The 19,014-nt window shown below is 37.4% G+C and overlaps 1 protein-coding gene across 4 annotated transcripts in view; it reads left to right on the plus strand.

Moving 5' to 3' along the window:
* MORC1 (MORC family CW-type zinc finger 1) overlaps positions 1-19,014 on the plus strand; it is a 165,156-nt gene that overhangs the window by 100,508 nt on the left and 45,634 nt on the right. The window lies entirely within an intron of this gene.

Below are 19,014 nucleotides of genomic sequence, written 5' to 3' on the forward strand. Positions count from 1 at the left end.
AATTGTGCTTCTGAAACAGCCCATTCCACTCTTTCTCCTTTCTGAATAGATGAATGAATAATCTGTTCCTAACTCCATGTTTCAACTTCATTCCACATTACCCGCTGTTTCTATACCAAGTGACAAGTGCCACCTGCTGGCCAAACGATAAAGCATTTTCATTTTCATTGTGTCACTTGATGGCTCTGCTACTATGTGGTGTGTTATCTGGATAATTGTTATTCTGTTTGTCAGTAAACCTAGACAATAATTGTTGAAGCCATAGAGTAGAGTTACAAAATCAGTTTCTCTGCATTTGAGAAACTTTCCAGTCCTCAAGTGTGCCCCTTTATGAGCTTTAAGTCACAGGTTAGATTTGCATCTACATCCCGTTGTATCATAAGGACGATTGCATCATAATCATGCACGTGGAATATAGCTTTCGGTACATCTCATTCAGGGTTTTTTGGTACCACCTTAAATCCACTTAATGCCTTCAGTTATTAGAACACAGATCATAACTTGATTCCCTGAGTCAAGCCTACTCTGCATTTACCCCTTTGTACATAAATAATGTTAATGAGTCTGTATTTATATCATATGTGTTTTTGTGGTGTGTGCTGTATCACTTGCGCATCCTGTCTTTCTCCCTGAGTATTTTCTGACTAATATTAATTTCTTATCCTACACTCCAGGCTCTCTCTAATCTGACTCTCTTTGCCTTCCTGGCAGTACAGTTGACCCTTGAGCGACATGGATTTGAACTGCACGGGTCCACTTGTGCAGATTTTTTTTTTTTTTTTTTTGATAAATACAGTAGAGCACAGTAAGTGTATTTTCTCTTCCTTATTTAATTAATAACATTTTCTTTTCTTTAGTATACTTATTGTAAGAGTACAGTATTTAATACATCTAACCTACAAAGCATGTGTTAATTTGACTGTTATCAGCAAGGCTTCCAGTCAACAATATGCTATTAGTGGTTAAGTTTTAGGGGAGTCAAAAGGTAGTTGAAGATTCTCAGCTCTGTAGGGGTTGGTGGCCCAACCCCTGTGTTGTTCAGAGGTCATCTGTAGTTTCTTCCCCTCTATGGGAATTGCCCTGAGCTAGCCTTTGTCCTTAGGTGTATTCTCCATTTCCATGCTGCTCTGAGTGCCTATGATCCTTCCATTTGGTCTGGAGTGGCCTTTGTCTCTTTTTTAGCTCTTCAAGATCTAAAAATATCATTCTCTGTATGAAGTCTTTTCTCATTCTCTCCCTATAAAAATGTCTTCTTTCCAGTTCTCTTTGTCCTTAATGGGTCTTTCTTAGAACATGTTTTACTTTCTACTTGGTACAATAGTTATTTGTGTATCTGTTCTGTCTCCTATATTAGACTATAAACTTTTAGAAAGAAGGGACCATTTTTATTCATCCTTGCGTTCCCCAAAATACCTAGGCCTGGACCTTTCACGTAATAAGTATTTACCAAACAATGAATGAAAGATTAAAGGAATAATCTGATTTATGCATAACTCTTCACAAATAGGTACAAAAATAATTAGTTTTCATTTGGTTGAGTTGGTCCACTCTACAAAAGTTAGACTTAACACTTTCTGTGTACATTTTGGAGACCAAAATGTTCTTACACTTGGTCAAAATAAGGTGTGGCATTTGGATGGGAATACAGAGACTGTATTTGGATTTAATTTGTCATGTTCATGGTCTTTGCATCAAGTGAAGAGCCTGTGTAAAATGTCATGCCTGTTAAAAAGGAATTCCAGCAACAGCATTCTGTTCTTTTGTGGTGCTCACGTGGACACAAAAAAATGAAATAGTATAATCTGACAGTTCCCACATTGGTTGTTTTAGCAGTAAATGTGGAGCAAGAAAGGCTTCCTGAACTTTTAGCTGTGTTTTTCCAAATTGAAATGGCATATCTGAACACAACTTTGTAATGAAGAGTATGAATGCATTTTCCCATTTAGAATTTAATCTTTTAAATGTGTCATTATTGTGTAGGATGCTGAGATTTCAAATCTCTATAACCATGGAGACAGATGCCTTAGAAAATATATTTATTCATCAAGAGTACTTTTCAGTCTTCTTACATAAACTGCCATGATCTAAAATTTATGATACCTAAAGACCCTTGTCTAACAAGAAGCTATTATATTCACTGTAGTTGAAATATTTTACTTTATTACTCTTGCTACAAAGATCTCATTTCTCTGTGGTGATGTGTTGTTTTTCCGAAAGGGATAATGCATAATATATTCACACTTGTGGGCCCTGTGTTCACAGCATAGCAAACGAGACGTTAAGTGAATTGTTTATGTTGAACTAGTTTAGAAGTTCCTTGAGGGTAGATATCACATGTTCTTTCTCTTGTATACCTCCCACCACCACACCTGGCTCAGTATTGGGTAAAATAGATGTCCAACAAAAGATGTTCACCTTCTTAACTTGAATTGCTTGTCCAAATTATATTTCATTTCATTTCATTTCATTTCATTTCATTTCATTTCATTTCATTTCATCTTTATTTTATTTTTTTGTATTGTATTTTATTTTATTTTATAGAGAAAGAACACAAGCAGAGGAGAGGGGCAGAGGGAGAGAGAGAATCTTAAGCTTCACTGAGCATTGAGCCTGACACGGTGCTTGATCCCATGACCCTGGGATCATGACCTGAGCCGAAATCAAGAGTCTGACACTCAACTGACTGAGTCACCCGGACACCCTGTCCAAATTATTTTCTAACTCGTCTTTTCCTGAGGAGCTGATGTCACACTACATGACAGAACAACACTGTGGTTTACTAAGCAATCTGGGACAGCGCCAGTAGTTAGATGCACATCAGAACAGCCAGAGCAGAACCCCTTCGGGGAGCAGTGTCATCTGAGGAGCCCAGGACAGTCCCTCTTCCTGACTTCATAAATCACCCTATTATGCCCTGAAGATTGGGACCGAGAAATACCATTTATTGTCGGCTCCTGGGTTTCACAAACATGACCCAGTGCAGCTGCTGAGGACCAATAGGAATGTGAGTCCAAAGGGAACTTCTTGCTCTGAGAAGGACAGAAGTAGCTTTGACTACTGACGAGGGCAGGCAGTCTTGCCACATTACATCCCACACTCTGCATGTCAGTCATTCCTGTTCACATCTACAGAGATGGAGAGAGTAGACGTTCAGGTGTGTCGTGTGAAATGATTTTCACTGGAGGGAATATTAATTTGGATTTTAGTGCAAGTATACCTATTAGATCTCTGCCCTATAAAACTTTCTCGGGCACCTGAACTGCATGTACAACCAGTTCTCAATTAGTGTGCATGCTCTTTAGGGATAATCAGAGGCTGCCTGGCACCCTGGAAGCACTGCGGGGGCTGTTTCCTCACTGCTCAGAGTAAGGTACAGATATTTGGCTTCCTTCCAAAGCAGGCTACTCACTGGTCCCTTCTAAAGGAACCCGGTATCTCTGAGTCTGTACCCCTGAGCACCAACACTCCTGAATCTTTCCCTCTCAGCTTGAATCCCATTTCTCATCTTGTTAGTCCTAATCTCCCCTCTTACTCGGGACCCAGCTTCACATTTTCAGTTCAGTTTAAGGAACTGTATTCCACAATTGTTCTGATTTTGAAGTCTGACCCCACATCTTATGCCTCTTGATTTATCGTCGTTAAGCCTTTTCTACCTGATTGTATTCTTGGTTTGAGTCTGGTTCCTTCCTCTGGCCTAACTCCTGTAGGCTTGAGTGAAGTTCAGATGTAATCTCTATTTTCTACCTTGTCCTTAACCAGCAAGTGCTTTAACCCTGCCCTTCTTCAGTCAGTCTTGCTTGCCCAGACCCAGTCTTCTTTTTTCTTTTTTAATTTTTTTAACGTTTATTTATTTATTTTTTGAGACAGAGAGAGACAGGGCATGAACGGGGGAGGGTCAGAGAGAGAGGGGGACACAGAATCCGAAACAGGCTCCAGGCTCTGAGTGGTCAGCACAGAGCCCGACGCGGGGCTTGAACTCACAGACCTGCGAGATCATGACCTGAGCCGAAGTCAGACGCTTAACCGACTGAGCCACCCAGGCGCCCCAGACCCAGCCTTCTTACACAGGGTGGTGTCTTGACACACCTGGGGGCTCTAATCCAGATCCAGAGAATTAATTGTTATTTGCTATGACCTTTCCTTTCTGATGGTCTAGAATCATCCTTTCTTTACTCAGAGAATCCTCAAGGAGGTCTTCTAGCCAAGACCATTGGTAATTATTCCTGGCATTTGAAAATAACTATTACTTAAAATGTTTCTGAACACAGGCAGATCTAGTTTTTTTGGACCTTGAGGTTTGTATAGTTTTGTGCCCCCCCCCCCCCAGTCAAATAAATCACAAAATTTATAAATATGAAGTTGGGGGCAGAGCCTTGGAAAGGGTCTGTGTTGAAGAGGGGTCCTGAAGCCAAAGCCTCATTTGCTTCATGGTTTATCTGCCACTTGTTTCTGCATATACTGTGCCATTTGATTGCCACAGGGTTTTTGTAGTAAAAGATCATTGCATATTTTTTGGGTTTCCAATTCCCTTCTCCTCTTCAATTTCTTCCCCAAGATTTCCGTAATCATATATATTTTGGTGAATTCTAAAACTACTCTGAATGATTAACTGCACACGTTAAATAGATGAGGAGTTTAAAGGAGAAGGATGAATGGAAGGATTGAATGACAATAGTGCTTATAATGTGCCACTGTTAGAGGTGCTGTAAGTGTACTGACTCACTTAAACCCTATGACACGCCTATGCTTTTATAATTCCTCATTCATAGAAGAGAAAACTGAGGTGCAGAGAAGGAACTTGCCAAGTGGAGTTAGGAAGCCAGAGAATCTGACACAGTCAAGCTCCAGACCCCTTACTGTTAATCAGGCATGTGCCTTTCTTGGCTTAAGTCACATAAACAAGACAGGAATAGGAGATTGATTCTTATTTCAAAGCTGTTTGAACCACTCTGATATCTTGCTTTCAGTTTGGATTGATAGCTCTTCAGCATGGGAGAAATTGAGAAATTAATAGCTAACAGCAATCATAATTTTTCTTTTTGAGGAACTCTGTCTCTATTAGGCAGATTTGGAGGGCAGTGATCTCTCTAGAAGACAGTATAGAGGGAAGATGTTTAGGGGCTCTTTATTTTATTTTATTTATTTTAATTTTTTTTTATGTTTTATTTATTTTTGAGATAGAGCATGAACAGCGGAGGGTCAGAGAGAGAGGGAGACACAGAACCTGAAGCAGGCTCCAGGCTCTGAGCTGTCAGCACAGAGCCCGACGCGGGGCTCGAACTCACAGACTGTGAGATCATGACCTGAGCCGAAGTCAGACGCTTAACCGAGTGAGCCACCCAGGCGCCCCTTTAGGGGCTCTTTAAAGACGGTGGAGGCAGCTGAATGTGGTAGGCAGCACTGGCCTGGTGTCAGGATCTTTAACTGCAGGTCCCAGCTCTTTTTTATAAGCAGCAGACCTCAGGTCTGCCTGAAGTCTCTAGTCCTTGATCTTAGTATCCCCTAGCTCAGTAAAAAGAAGGGGATTAAGCTGGATGTTCACAAAGACCCATCCGATTTTAGAGCGTGTGAATATTGCCATCTTTGTTTGCAAGCTGTTAAGTTTTAGATATCTATATTTATTAATTTTATTCTGAATGCAAACATGAGGTTTCTGGAGCAAAGAAAATTATTATTTAATTATAGCAAATAATTGTGCTGATTCCCATTTGCCCTAATTTGTATCCCTGAGGCAATGGATGAGATGAGTCAGATGACATGTTGTCCTACATATACCAGAATTTGTACTACTGGTAAAGAACTCTGAAAGGGGGGTTGGGGGAGGGTGAATCTGGAAGTTTATATAGGAGAGAAACAGCCATCTGTCTATTCCCCTCCATATGCATGTAACCCTTTGCTCTTTGGGAGGGATCCTGAATTCTTACTCTTCCCTTTGAAATATAAATAAGTCTTTCTAGGGCAAGATAAGACTAGCTTCTCCAGCCTTTACAACCCAGGCAATGTCCACACCGTCTCAAATTCCATTCCTCCCTCAAAATGTAAACACATACCTCCAAGGAGGTAAATCTCTTTGGAGATGCTCTCTCACTAATAATTAGCATAAATTAATTTCCTAGGTTTGTTCTTCTATCCCAGGTCTCAAGTTTTAGTAAAATTCTATCAGAAAGCCCTGATGGTATGGATACATAAAAGTATTTTCTCTGTAGCATCACAAAGCACAGATAACCATTATAAGGGAGATTCCTCAGCCTTCCAGGTCTGTGAGTCTGTGATGACTGGGCCATCTGAATGACAATGTCACATGTTTGAAAAATATGGATTCCCTGGGATCTGCCAGACTGACTGAACAAGATTCTTGCGGACTTAAGCCTTGGAATCTGCATTTCTACTTAGCTCCCCAGATGGTTCTTAGATACCACAGACATTCCCGGGTTGAGGATTCCCTCAGCTTTTCTGCTTTTCTGACACTTCATCTTATGCAGCTTTTGCTGATTCAGTCTATGATTTTCAGGGCTTTCCAAACATGTAAAGAAATTTAAGAGTCTTTCTGGGAGAGTTTATAAGTGTCATATAAAAATAAATAACATATTAGCAAGATTCCTAGGCTGATCATGATTCTTTGAAGTCTGGAGATGATGGTGATGATTTAAAAAAATGCTGTTGTTAGTAAACAGCTACTCCTTAAGTAAATGAGACAGAATTTATTTATTTATTTATTTATTTATTTATTTATTATTTTTTTTTTCACCGTTTATTTATTTTTTTTGGTACAGAGAGAGACAGAGCATGAACGGGGGAGGGGCAGAGAGAGAGGGAGACACAGAATCGGAAACAGGCTCCAGGCTCTGAGCCATCAGCCCAGAGCCCGATGCGGGGCTCGAACTCACGGACCGTGAGATCGTGACCTGGCTGAAGTCGGACGCTTAACCAACTGCGCCACCCAGGCGCCCCAATGAGACAGAATTTAAAGCAGATTACCAGCTATATAGATTTCCGTTCTATGAAATATGCAATTAAAGATGTAAAAATGGGTTTTTAAAATAAAAAAGCATATAAATGATTTTAAAAACTATATTTAAAGAATTATAGGTCAATTCCATAAGTAATCTTCATCCATCTATTAGTAGAAATGCATCTATCAGTAGAAATACCTGTCACTAATTAAGGAGGGAAAACTTTTGGAGGAACTAGTAACATTTTTCATTAAGGTCAATTTCATTTAACACACTTAACATGTGCCAATTTATTTTAGTTCACTAATTATATGTTATCCCTGTCTCCACAGAAGATATTTTGATAGATAAAACTGAAATACCCTACTTTTTGTCTTAATGCTTTAGAAAACTTTTTTCTAATCTTACTTTTTAGTGTTTTGTTTTGGTCTTTTGCCTTTAATTCTGCTGAATTATTAAATTAAGTGTGCAAGTATTACCTCTGTATTTATTATGATCCGGGCACTGCACTAAATCCACATTTTTAAAAATATTTTCTTTGTTTTTCAGTGTAGTTTTAGGTTTACTATAAAGTTGAGAGGAAGATACAGAGATTTCCCATACACCCCATGCCCCCACACGTTATTCATAGCCTTCCCCATTATTCATATCCCCCACCAGAGTGGTACATTTGTTATAATTGGTGAACCTACTTTGACATGTCATAATTACCCAAAGTCCATAGATCCTTAAGGTTCACTATTAGTGTACAATCTATGGGTTTGAACAAATGGATGATGACATATACCTGTCATTATAGTATCATGCAGAATATACTTATTGCCCTAAAAATACTTACTCTGTGCTTTGTTTATCTCTTTCCACTCAACCCCTGGCAACCCGTGATCTCTTTACTGTCTCCATAGTTTTGTGTTTTCCAGGATGTTGTGTAGGAGGAGTCATAAATCGTATGTAGACTTTTTAGATTGGCTTCTTTCACGTCGTAATATGCACTTAAGTTTCCTTATATCTTTTCATGGCTTTATAGCTCATTTCTTCCTATCACTGCATGATATTTCATTGCTGGATACACCAGTTTATCCGTTCACCTACCAAAGTAGATCCTAGTTACTTCCAAGGTTGGGAAATTTTAAATAAAGCCGCTATAAACATCCATGTGGAAGTTTTGTTTGGATGTAGATTTTCAACTCTTTTGGGCAGACACCAAGAAGCGCTATTGCTGGATCGTCTATTTAGCTTTCTAAGAAACTGCCAAGCTGTCTTCCAGAGTGGCTGTGCCATTTTGTTTTCCTACCAACAGTGAACGATGGCTCCTGTTGCTCCACATCTTCACCAGCATTTGGTGTTCAATGTTTTAGATTTTGGCCACTCTAACAGATGTGCAGCGGTGTCGTTTTGATTTACATTTCCCTGATGACCTGTGATGTGGAGCATATTTTAATATACTTAGTTTCCATCTGTGTGTCTTTGGTGAACTCTCAAGATTTTTGGCTTATGTTTAAATTGGATTGTTTTCTTATTGACTGAATTTTAAGAGATTTGCTTTTTGCATATTTTGGATAACCATTGTTTATGAGATGTTTCTTGTGTAAATATTTTCTCCAAGTATGTGGTGTATCTTCTCATTGTCTTGATCCATTGGTTTTTATTTAAAGGCCACTGCTCAGATAAATGAGGTAAGTTTCAGAGAGGAAGCCAGGTAGGTTGAGGGGTCAGAAAGGAAAGAAGTGGGAGCCATGAGTAATAAGCTACTCTTAAAAGAAACTTTGTATTGAAGGGGCAGAGAAAGGGTTGTAGCTAGAGGGTTAGGGGGGTAGGGTTGAGGTAAATTTGTAGTTAGGAGAAGTTTGACAATGTTTCTGGACTAAGAAGGGAGCCAGTGAGACTCATAGCACACCTGAGGCCTGACTGATACAGAAAGATTTCAGCAAAGACAGGAAGGATTACTTGGACGCAGTTAGAGAGTTTAAGTTAGGGTAAGAGGAGAGACATTTTTTCCCTCTGAGATTGTGGGAGAGAATGTCAGGGGGTTCATACACACCTAATACCTAGTTTTGTTTTTTTCTAAAGAAGAGTCAGGGCCATCTGCTGATGGTGAAAGAGGCAAGCTTTGTGTACAGAGCATGATGAAGATTTGAAACAACCTTTGTCAAGGGGCACAGAAGCTAACCAAGGATGAATAAAACAATAAGTCCAGAGAGGATGAGAACCAGGCCTTTTTTTTATGGTGTGTTTTCAGCAGTAATGCAAACTTTACAGCCTGAAATTGCTGAGCACACGGGGAAAATGATCAATGATCTGATTGATTTAAGGCTGGGGTTTATTGTGTTGGGTGTGGCCAAGCATAGCTGAAGTGATGAACTGTTTTTCTCAGGCAGAATGGGGAATGGAAAGGAAGCCAAGAGGGGGTGTGGCAGATTGAGAGAAAAGAGAAGAACTGAAGGAATAAAAGTTTCAGTAGCTATGAAGAACATTAATAATCCTGAGAGAAATAGGAGAACTGTAAATTATAAGGAAGCAAAAGGATTTCAGAGCTGGATAGTGTTTAAGGGACAGAAAGATCGGTGTAAGTTCACTTAATTTGAGCAGTTCCTGGAATTCCACGGTGAAGTATGTGATGAAATTGAGGAGAAAGATAAAACAGGACTCGTAAGAGAATTGGACCCAACATATTAAGGATATGGTGTACCTTTACTGTAGACACAGTGAAATGACTCATTGACTGTAGTGAAACTTTCTGGGTATAGAGCCATGCAGGGAAAGGAAGATCTTCAGTGTGGCTGTCTTTGAATGCCTCTTCCCCTAACTACTACTGTGTTCTTCCAATTATGAGTGAATTTTGCCTTCATCTGGAGGCATTACTACTGGCATCTGGAGGTCATTTCAGTGTCTGGTATTGGCTTCTGTATCGCCTTAAAATATTTTATTTGACTAGCATTATTGATGTGTTTCTGTTCAAAGTGTAGTTGAGACATTTTAATTTTTGCTGTGTTTTTCTGTAATGTCTAAAGTTCTGTGGAAACACAACTCTGAAATTAATATAGAAGAGGAAAGTTTATGGAATTTGTAAAAGTTTTTGTTTACTCACAATTTTAGTTTAGTGATGTGATTAGTAGAGGTTGAAAGTCATTACAATAAAATTATATAGCAAAAAAGTGACGATCTTTAAGCCAGTACCCAAAATGATACAAACCTAAATAATTGAACTGTATCATACATATAGTGTCACTAGGCTAGGCTCGATCCATTTTGCGGTATCAGGAACAAAACTCATCCTCGGGCGATGCAAGCATTGGAAGAGAGTGTATACGGGCATTTAATGCAAAGCATCTCAAAGAGGCGATAGTATCCAACAAGAGTGAGAAGTAGTCGTATTATGCATGTAGAATAAGCTTGTGGCAGTGTTTCAACTGTGTGGAATAGATGAGCTATGGGCTCCGGGGGCATCTCTTTATCTTTTCAATCATCAACATTTTATTGAGTACCTGTAAAGTGCTAAACATTGTTAGGTATTGCACATAAAACATGTGTTTGGAAGTTTCCAATCTATCGAGAGAGACATGCATGTTAGCATACAACTAAGTGTGATCCATACCATGATAAAGGGAGGTAGAAGTGTTATAATCGGAGACTTCTGCTATAAATGTGGCTATACAGACTTAGCATTTTCCGATTCTACTTCTGGAAGCCTTCTAAGAGCAACAAGGAAAACAGAAAACAAAAATGTGAACTCAAATTTCAGTCATACTAGAAGACATATATACTAAAGTATTGCTCGGGGCTGCTCGAAGCTGCCAAGATACTATAGGAAATCCACAGGAGGCAGGGGAAAGAAGTGGAAGAAACAGCCTAGCAGTAGCACATCTAAAGAATTAATACAAATACTCTTAGTGAAAAAGGATACTTCTGGAGATGGAAAAGCTCTAGCCATCATCTACTTTAGCCAGGAGGCAACAAGAACCCTACTGGACTTACTCTGATTCATAGAAGTAGATGTGAAATGCACATGAAAGTACTCAAAAGCTGTATTTGCAGAAGCCGTGGGTATGTGTATGTGTGGAGATGAGAAGAAAAGAAGTTTGGCTTGGGGTGGAGGGCAAACTTGCCTAGAATCTTGTCCTCCCTTTCTATAGAATACTCGGGGAAAGACCTAGTCCTGGAAATCCTAACTCATATGTTTAAGAAATGAGCTAGTATAGCAGCTAAACAAGATGTCATACAAAAAGAAAAAAAAAAGATTCCAGTAAAATATGAACAAGACAAAATATAAATATATAACATAAAAATAAGAATCCATAAGAAAAAAAGGAAAACCCAGTAAAATATAAATGATATGACAAAAAAGAAGCAACTACATCCACTTCTGATAAAAACTCACATCAAATCAGGAGCGGAAGAAAACTGTCTCAATGTGATAAAGGGAAATCTACAAAAAAGACCTGACAGGTAGAATTGTGCTTAGTAGTGAAAAACTAAATTGTTTTCTCCTATGATCAGGAATTAAGCAAGGAGGTTTGCTCTCACCACAGTTCAGCATTAGATAGGAAGTTCTAGGCAGTGCAAGAAAGTAAGAAAAAGGTGCAACAATGTGGTTGGAACTAGAGTATATTATGCTAAGCGAAATAAGTCAGTCAGAGAAAAACAGATGTCATATAATTTCACTCATGTGTGGAATTTGAGAAACTTAACAGATGAACACAGGGGAAGAGAAGGAAAAATAAGACAGAAACAGAGAGGGAGGCAAACCATAAGAGGCTCCTAAATACAGAGAACAAGCTGAGGGTTGATGGGGGTGGTGGTTGGGAGAGAGGGGTAAATGGTAACAGGTGGGCATCAAGGAGGGCACTTATTGGGATGAGCACTGGGTGTCATATGTAAGAGATGAATCACTGGGTTCTACTCCTGAAGGTAAGACTATACTGTATGTTAACTAACTTGAGATAATAATTAAAAAACCTAAGAAAAAAGAAAGTAAGAAAAAGAAACAAAAGGCATTCAGATTGCAGATGAAGAGGCAAACTGTTTTTCTTTTTAGTTGTGACAGTTTATGTACGAAGTCAGATGGTATCTATAAAAAAAGTTACTAAAACTAGTGAAGGGAGCTTAGCAAGGTTGCAGGGCACAAAATTAGTATATAAAAATCAACTATTTCTACATACTAGCAGCAAGAAATTGAAAATTAAAATAAAAAACAATACTATGTACAGTAACATTAAAATATATGAACTACTATATGAAGGAGAGTCAATAAAAATTTAAAAAATATGTGAAATACTTAGGGAGAGATTTAACAAAAAAATATGCAAGGCCTGTACACTGGAAACTACAAAACATTGCTGAAAAAATTACATGAGACAAATAAATGGAGAGATAACCTATGTTCATGGGTTTGTAGATCCAATATTGTTAAGATGTCAGTTCTCCCCAACTGGTCTATAGACTTAACCCAACCTCAGTCAAAATTTATGCAAGATTTGTTTTTGGTAGAAATTGCAAATGTTCCCAAATCATGTGGAATGACAACAGTAATCAAAATAGCATTGAAATAGAACAGTTGGTGGACTGACATTACCTAATTTCAAGACTTATAAACCTGCAGTAATCATGACAGTGTGGTATTGATGTGAAAGGAGACAAATAGAGCAGTAGAATGAGAATCCAAAAATAGACTCACACATATATGTTCAGTTGTTTTTCAGTAAAGGGACTAATACGTTTCAGTGGGAGAAAGAGCAACCTTTTAACAAATGATACCAAAACACTTGGATAGCCCTATGTCCCCCAAATAATGGACCTTGACTCTTACCTCAGTACTAAAATTATCTTGAAATGGGCCATAAGCTTAAATGTAAAAGCTTACATTTAAAACCACCCAAAAGACAAATTATGGTCTGTCCAATCAGTGGAATACTACTCATCAGTAGAAAGGAATGAACCACTCATCCACACAACAACACATAGTAATTTCAAAATAGTTCTTCCCAGTGAAAGAACCAGAAAAAAATGCATAATTTATGATTCCCCTTAATCATTCTAGAAAATGAAGGTAATCTATATTGAGAGAAAGCAGATCAGTGGTTGCCCATGGATTGGATGGGGGTAGGAAGGGGTGTAGAGAGGGCCAAAAGGAGCACAAGGAAACTTTTGGGCATGATAAGTATGTTCATTTTCTTGATGATTATGATGACTTTATACATATGTCAAATCTTATCACATTGTACACTTGAGTTATGTGCAATGAATTATATGTCAAATTATATCTCAATATAGCTGGAAATGTAAAAAAAGTTGACACAGATCAGAAGGAAATTTTACACACACATTTAGAAACAAGTTTTTACTTAGTAAAAAAAAATTTTTTTTAAAGTTATTTTTATGAAGGAAGACTTCAAAGAAGAAATATAAGTATTTAGGAAGAGATGTTAAAATACGAAGAAACAGTACAATTAAAAAATGATTTGGTAGAACTCAAGGAAGAAATAGGAAAAATAAATCATACAATTGGAAAGAATTACAAAGGCAGATTATCACTCTAATAAACACAGTGGGAATATAAAATTTTTAATGTTTATTTTTGAGAGAGAGAGAGAGAGAGAGAGAGTGTGCACAAGTGGGGGAGGGGCAGAGAGAGAGGGAGACAGAATCCAAATCAGGCTCCGGGCTCTGAGCTGACAGCACAGAGCTTGACGCAGGGCCTGAACCCATGAACCGTGAGATCATGACCTGACCCGAAGTTGGATGCTTAACCGACTGAGCCACCCAGGTGCCCCAACACAGTGGAAATATAGAGTGGGGGTCAGCACGCTATTACCCATTAACCAGATCTAGCCCACTACCTATTCATGTATGGCCCTTAGACTGAAAATAATTTTTATGTTATTGGATGATTGAAAAAAGAAGAACATGCAACAGAGACCGTAGTGGTCTACAAAGTCTAAAATATTTACTATCTAGCCCTTTACAGAAAAAGTTTGCTATCCCCTGGTATAGAGGATAAATGTGAAAAAGCAAATAAAATGAATAGAAATTAGGAAGGGCTTACTTATAGTTACAAAGAAAATGATAATAGAAGTAGAAAAAGGAGATTCAGTATTAGCATAATTGGAATACCCAGGAAAAAAGTAAGGGAAAGACACACTTATAAACATATAAGTCAGGAAAACTTTTAATTCAAACAAAACCAAAAATCATGAAGCTACATATCTGAAACAGTACACTGCATGGTAGGGTAAACTATCCCAGAATAGTCAACAATAAGACATATCCTAGAAAAGTTACTCAACTGTATAGTAAAAGATAATATGTTTTGATGAATAGGCATAAAGATCAAATCACTTACAGAGACAAAAAAGTTCAGACTGGCTTCAAATTTTCTACAAAAATAAAAAGCTCAAGTGATAGGAAGTAAAAACTGTAAGATTCTCAAGGAAAGGAGGTGTAAACCAAGAATTTTATATTCAGCACACCATTCTTCAAATAAAAAGCCTACAAACAAAAAGTTTTGAAAAAAAGAATCCCTTTTTGAGAAAAACAAGTAAAGATCAAATTTCAACCAGCCAAGAGACATCTGAAAATTCTATACCAAAAAACCTGAATATAATCATTTACTGTATTTAATTATAGGCTATAGGCTATAAATATAGTTAAACTGTAGTCTCAAACATATGTGACATTAGGTATCAAACTGAATGTAAATGCCCTGGCAATGTAGAAATTCAACTAACAAAACAAAAGAAGCCAAAGATGAAAGGTGAATGGTGATTTGTTCACCATAGAAGATTTGTCTGTCATAGAAGACCAAGAAGTATCACTGAAATTTAAGCATACTTTTCCGTACTGATGTAAATACTGAGAAAGAGAATGTCAGTAAATATCAGACAGCAGAAGAAAAGAGAGGAGACGAAATAAACAAATTTTATCTTCGTCCAGAGTAGGAAACTTGTAGATACTGTCTCAAGATGGAAAGAACTAAGAATAAGAGTTTTATAAAATTATCATTGTTCAGACATCAGACAACACAAAGAAATAAAAGGCATCCAAATCGACCAGGAGGAGGTCAAACTCTCACTCTTCTCAGATGACATGATACTCCATATGGAGAACCCAAAAGATTCCACCAAAAAAACCTGCCAGAACTGATTCATGAATTCGGCAAAGTTGCAGGATATAAAATCAATGCACAGAAATCATTTGCATTCCTATACACCAACAATGAAGCAACAGAGAAATCAAGAAATCGGTCCCATTTACAATTGCATAAAAACCCCTAAAATACCTAGGAATAAATCTAACCAAAGAGGTGAAAAATGTATACACTGAAAACTTAGAAAGCTTATGAAAGAAATTGAAGAAGACAAAAAAAAAAAAAAAGGAAAAAAAATTCCATGCTCCTGGATAGGAAAAACAAATATTGTTAAAATGTCTATACTACCCAAAGCAATCTACATAGTCAATGCAATCCCTATCAAAATAACACCAGCATTCTTCACAGAGCTAGAACAAACAATCCTAAAATTTGTATAGAACCAGAAAAGACCCCAAATAGCCAAAGCAATCTTGAAAAAGAAAACCAAAGCAGGAGGCGTCACAATCCCGGACTTCAAGCTGTATTACAAAGTTGTAATCATCAAGATAGTATGGTACTGGCACAAAAACAGACAGATCAATGGAACCTAATAGAGAACCCAGAAATGGACCCACAAATGTGTGGCCAACTAATTTTTGACAAAGCAGGAAAGAATATCCAGTGGAATAAAGACAGTCTCTTCAGCAAGTGGTGCTGGGAAAACTGGACAGTGACATGCAGATAAATGAACCTGGACCATTTTCTTATGCCATACACAAAAATAAACTCAAAATGGATGAAAGACCTAAATGTAAGACAGGAAGCCATCAAAATCCTCAAGGAGAAAGTAGGCAAAAACCTCTTTGATCTTGGCTACAGCAACTTCTTACTCAACACATCTCTGTAGGCAAAGGAAACAAAAGCAAAAATGAACTATTGGGACCTCCTCAAAATAAAAATCTTCTTCACAGCAAAGGAAACAATCAGCAAAATTAAAAGGCAACCAATGGAATGGGAGAAGATATGCAAACGACATAACAGATAAAGGGTTAGTATCCAAAATCTATAAAGAACTTATCAAAGTCAACATCCAAAAAACAAATAATCTATTGAAGGAATGGGCAAAAGACATGAATAGACACTTCTCCAAAGAAGACATCCAGATGGCCAACCAACCCATGAAAAAATGGTCAACATCACTCATCATCAGGGAAATACAAATCAAAGCCACAATGAGATACCACCTCACATCTATCAGAATAACTAACATTAACACCTCAGGCAACAATAGATGTTGGAGAGGCTGAGGAGAAAGAGGATCTCTTTTGCACTGCTGGTGGGAATGCAAACTGGGGGTGCAGCCACTCTGGAAAACAGTATGGAGGTTCCTCAAAAAATTAAAAATAAAACTACCCTACAACCCAGCAATTACACTACCAGGTGTTTATCCAAGGGATACAGGTATGCTGTTTCAAAGGGACACATGCACCCCATGTTTATAGGAGCACTATGTACAGTAGCCAAAGTATGGAAAGAGCCAAAATGTCCATCAATGGATGAATGGATAAGGAAGATGTGGGGTGTGTGTGTGTGTGTGTGTGTGTATACACACACACACAATGGATATATGTATACACACACACACACACACACACACACACACACACACACTGGAGTATTACTCAGCAATCAGAAAGAATGAAATCTTGCCATTTGCAACTACATGGATGGAACTAGAGGGTATTATACTACCTCTAGTGAAATCAGCCAGAGAAAGACAAATATCATATGACTTCACTCATATGAGGACTTTAAGAGACAAAACAGATGAACACAAGGGAAGGGAAGCAAAAAGAATAAAAAAACAGGGAGGGAGACAAAACATAAGATACTCTTAAATATGGAGAACAAACAAAGGGTTACTGGAGGGGTTGTGGGAGGGGGAATGGGCTAAATGGGGAAGGGGCATTAAAGAATCTACTCCTGAAATCTACTGTTGCACTATATGCTAACTAACTTGGATGTAAATTGAAAAAATAAAATAAAATAAAAATTAAAAAAAATTATCATTTTTGGTAGCCACTAGGCAAAAAACAAAAACAAAAACAAACAAACAAAAACCCCACAACCTGCATTATATCAGGTAAAACAAAGAAAATGGACTGTATCATTAAAAACTTAAGACAAATTATAAAAACAAAATAAAATAATATGACGACTAATACCAACCACATATATGGTATCAACAAATATGAATGGCCTAAACCTTATGTTAATAAAGGGCAAGGAACTTTAGGTTACATCACAAAGCAAAGTTCAATCCTGTGCTATACACAAGACATTCATCTAAAATGACAATTCAGAAAAATTGAAAATGGTATTTCAAACAAATGTACAAGTATAGTGGCCCAGCTTAATATCAGTTTGGAAATCAAGGGGGAAAAACATTAAATGTCCAAGGAAGGGCATTTAATTAAACTAAAGTCTTCAATATGCAATAAAGATGTATCAATTACAAATCTCTCATATCAGCTAATGTAGTGTTTAGTTCCATAAAGCAAAAACCTACAAATGGTACATGGAAAAAGAGTCAATCGTGCTAGTAATAGGAAACTTTAATTTTCTCTCAGCCTAGAAATACAAAACAATCCAACATCTATAATAGTAAGGTATATATAATTGATATATACTCTGTACTCTCAAAATAGAGACTGTACTTTTTATCAGTGCTCTTGAAATAGTCACAAGGATGACTGTATGCTGAGCCACCAAAAAGCCTTGTGGAGACAATGTAACAGTGTTTATCAAAGTTACAAATGCATGTACCTTTTGATCCAGAAATTGGACTTTTAGAAACTGATTACATATACATACACAAATATGAATTAACTATTTACAAAATTACCTATTTTACACATCATTACAACATACTTTGTAGAGTACAATATTAAGAAGACTTAAATGTTTATTAAACGGTCTGGTTAAATAATTTTTTATGCAATTTATTGGGATACAATACATCTGTAATAGGAAATGAAGAAGCTTTTTAAGTACTAATGGAGAAAGATCTCTAGGATGTATCCTTAAGTGAAAAAGCAAGATGCAGACTGTATGTATAATATACTACCATTTTTGCATACCTCAAATCTGTGGGGAAAACTTATATATGCTTCCGTATGAGGTATAAACAGATGTCTGGAAAGATAAACAGAAAAGTAACAGCAGTGGAATGTGAACTGGACAAATGAAGAATGGAGTAATCAGGAGATTTTTAAAAAATACGTACTTTTAAAAATGTATATTGCTTCATGTGAATATATTTTCTACATAAACATCTAAAAAGAAATAATGCCACGGGGGCATAGAAAATAAAGCGATTAATTCTCCCTGGGTGGATGAGGGGGAAGTGAACTAGAAGCAAGAAAAACAGGATTATAGAAAATTGTTCAATCAAGAGATGATAAAAAGCTTTAAACAATATGGTGACTTGAGGCTAGTGTAAAATTAAAAAAAAAAAAAGATTTAAGGGAAGAAATCCATAGGACTTTATCACTGATTAGGTGGAGAGGGTTGAGGGTGATGATTAACCAAAGATAACCTAGCTTGGGTAACTGGGTGTTTGGTGATGTCACTGGTGAAAAGAGGGAATGTATTAGGAAGTACTGGTTGAAAGTGGGTGCAGATATAAAAGGAAATAATGAATTCAGCTTTGGAAGAGTTGTCTTGAAGGGTACCAGCAGTTTATAGAATGTTCCAAGAGGCATCCGGATCTCAAGACAGAGGAAAAGGCACCATTTCAAACTAAACCATCCACATCAGAAAATTTTTCAGCAGAGAGCAGAGCCAACCCTCAATCATCCAGGACTCCCAATTTCAGGGGAAATTGGAAGAGGAAAGTAAATTTTATGTCCTAGAGAATCTGGCCACTGAGCTGGTTATCACATTGGTGTTTGTGGCTCAGTAAACATTAATGGCTGTACTACACAAAGGAAGTCC

Source organism: Prionailurus viverrinus, chromosome C2, assembly GCF_022837055.1.
Source record: "Prionailurus viverrinus isolate Anna chromosome C2, UM_Priviv_1.0, whole genome shotgun sequence".
NCBI lineage: Eukaryota > Metazoa > Chordata > Mammalia > Carnivora > Felidae > Prionailurus > Prionailurus viverrinus.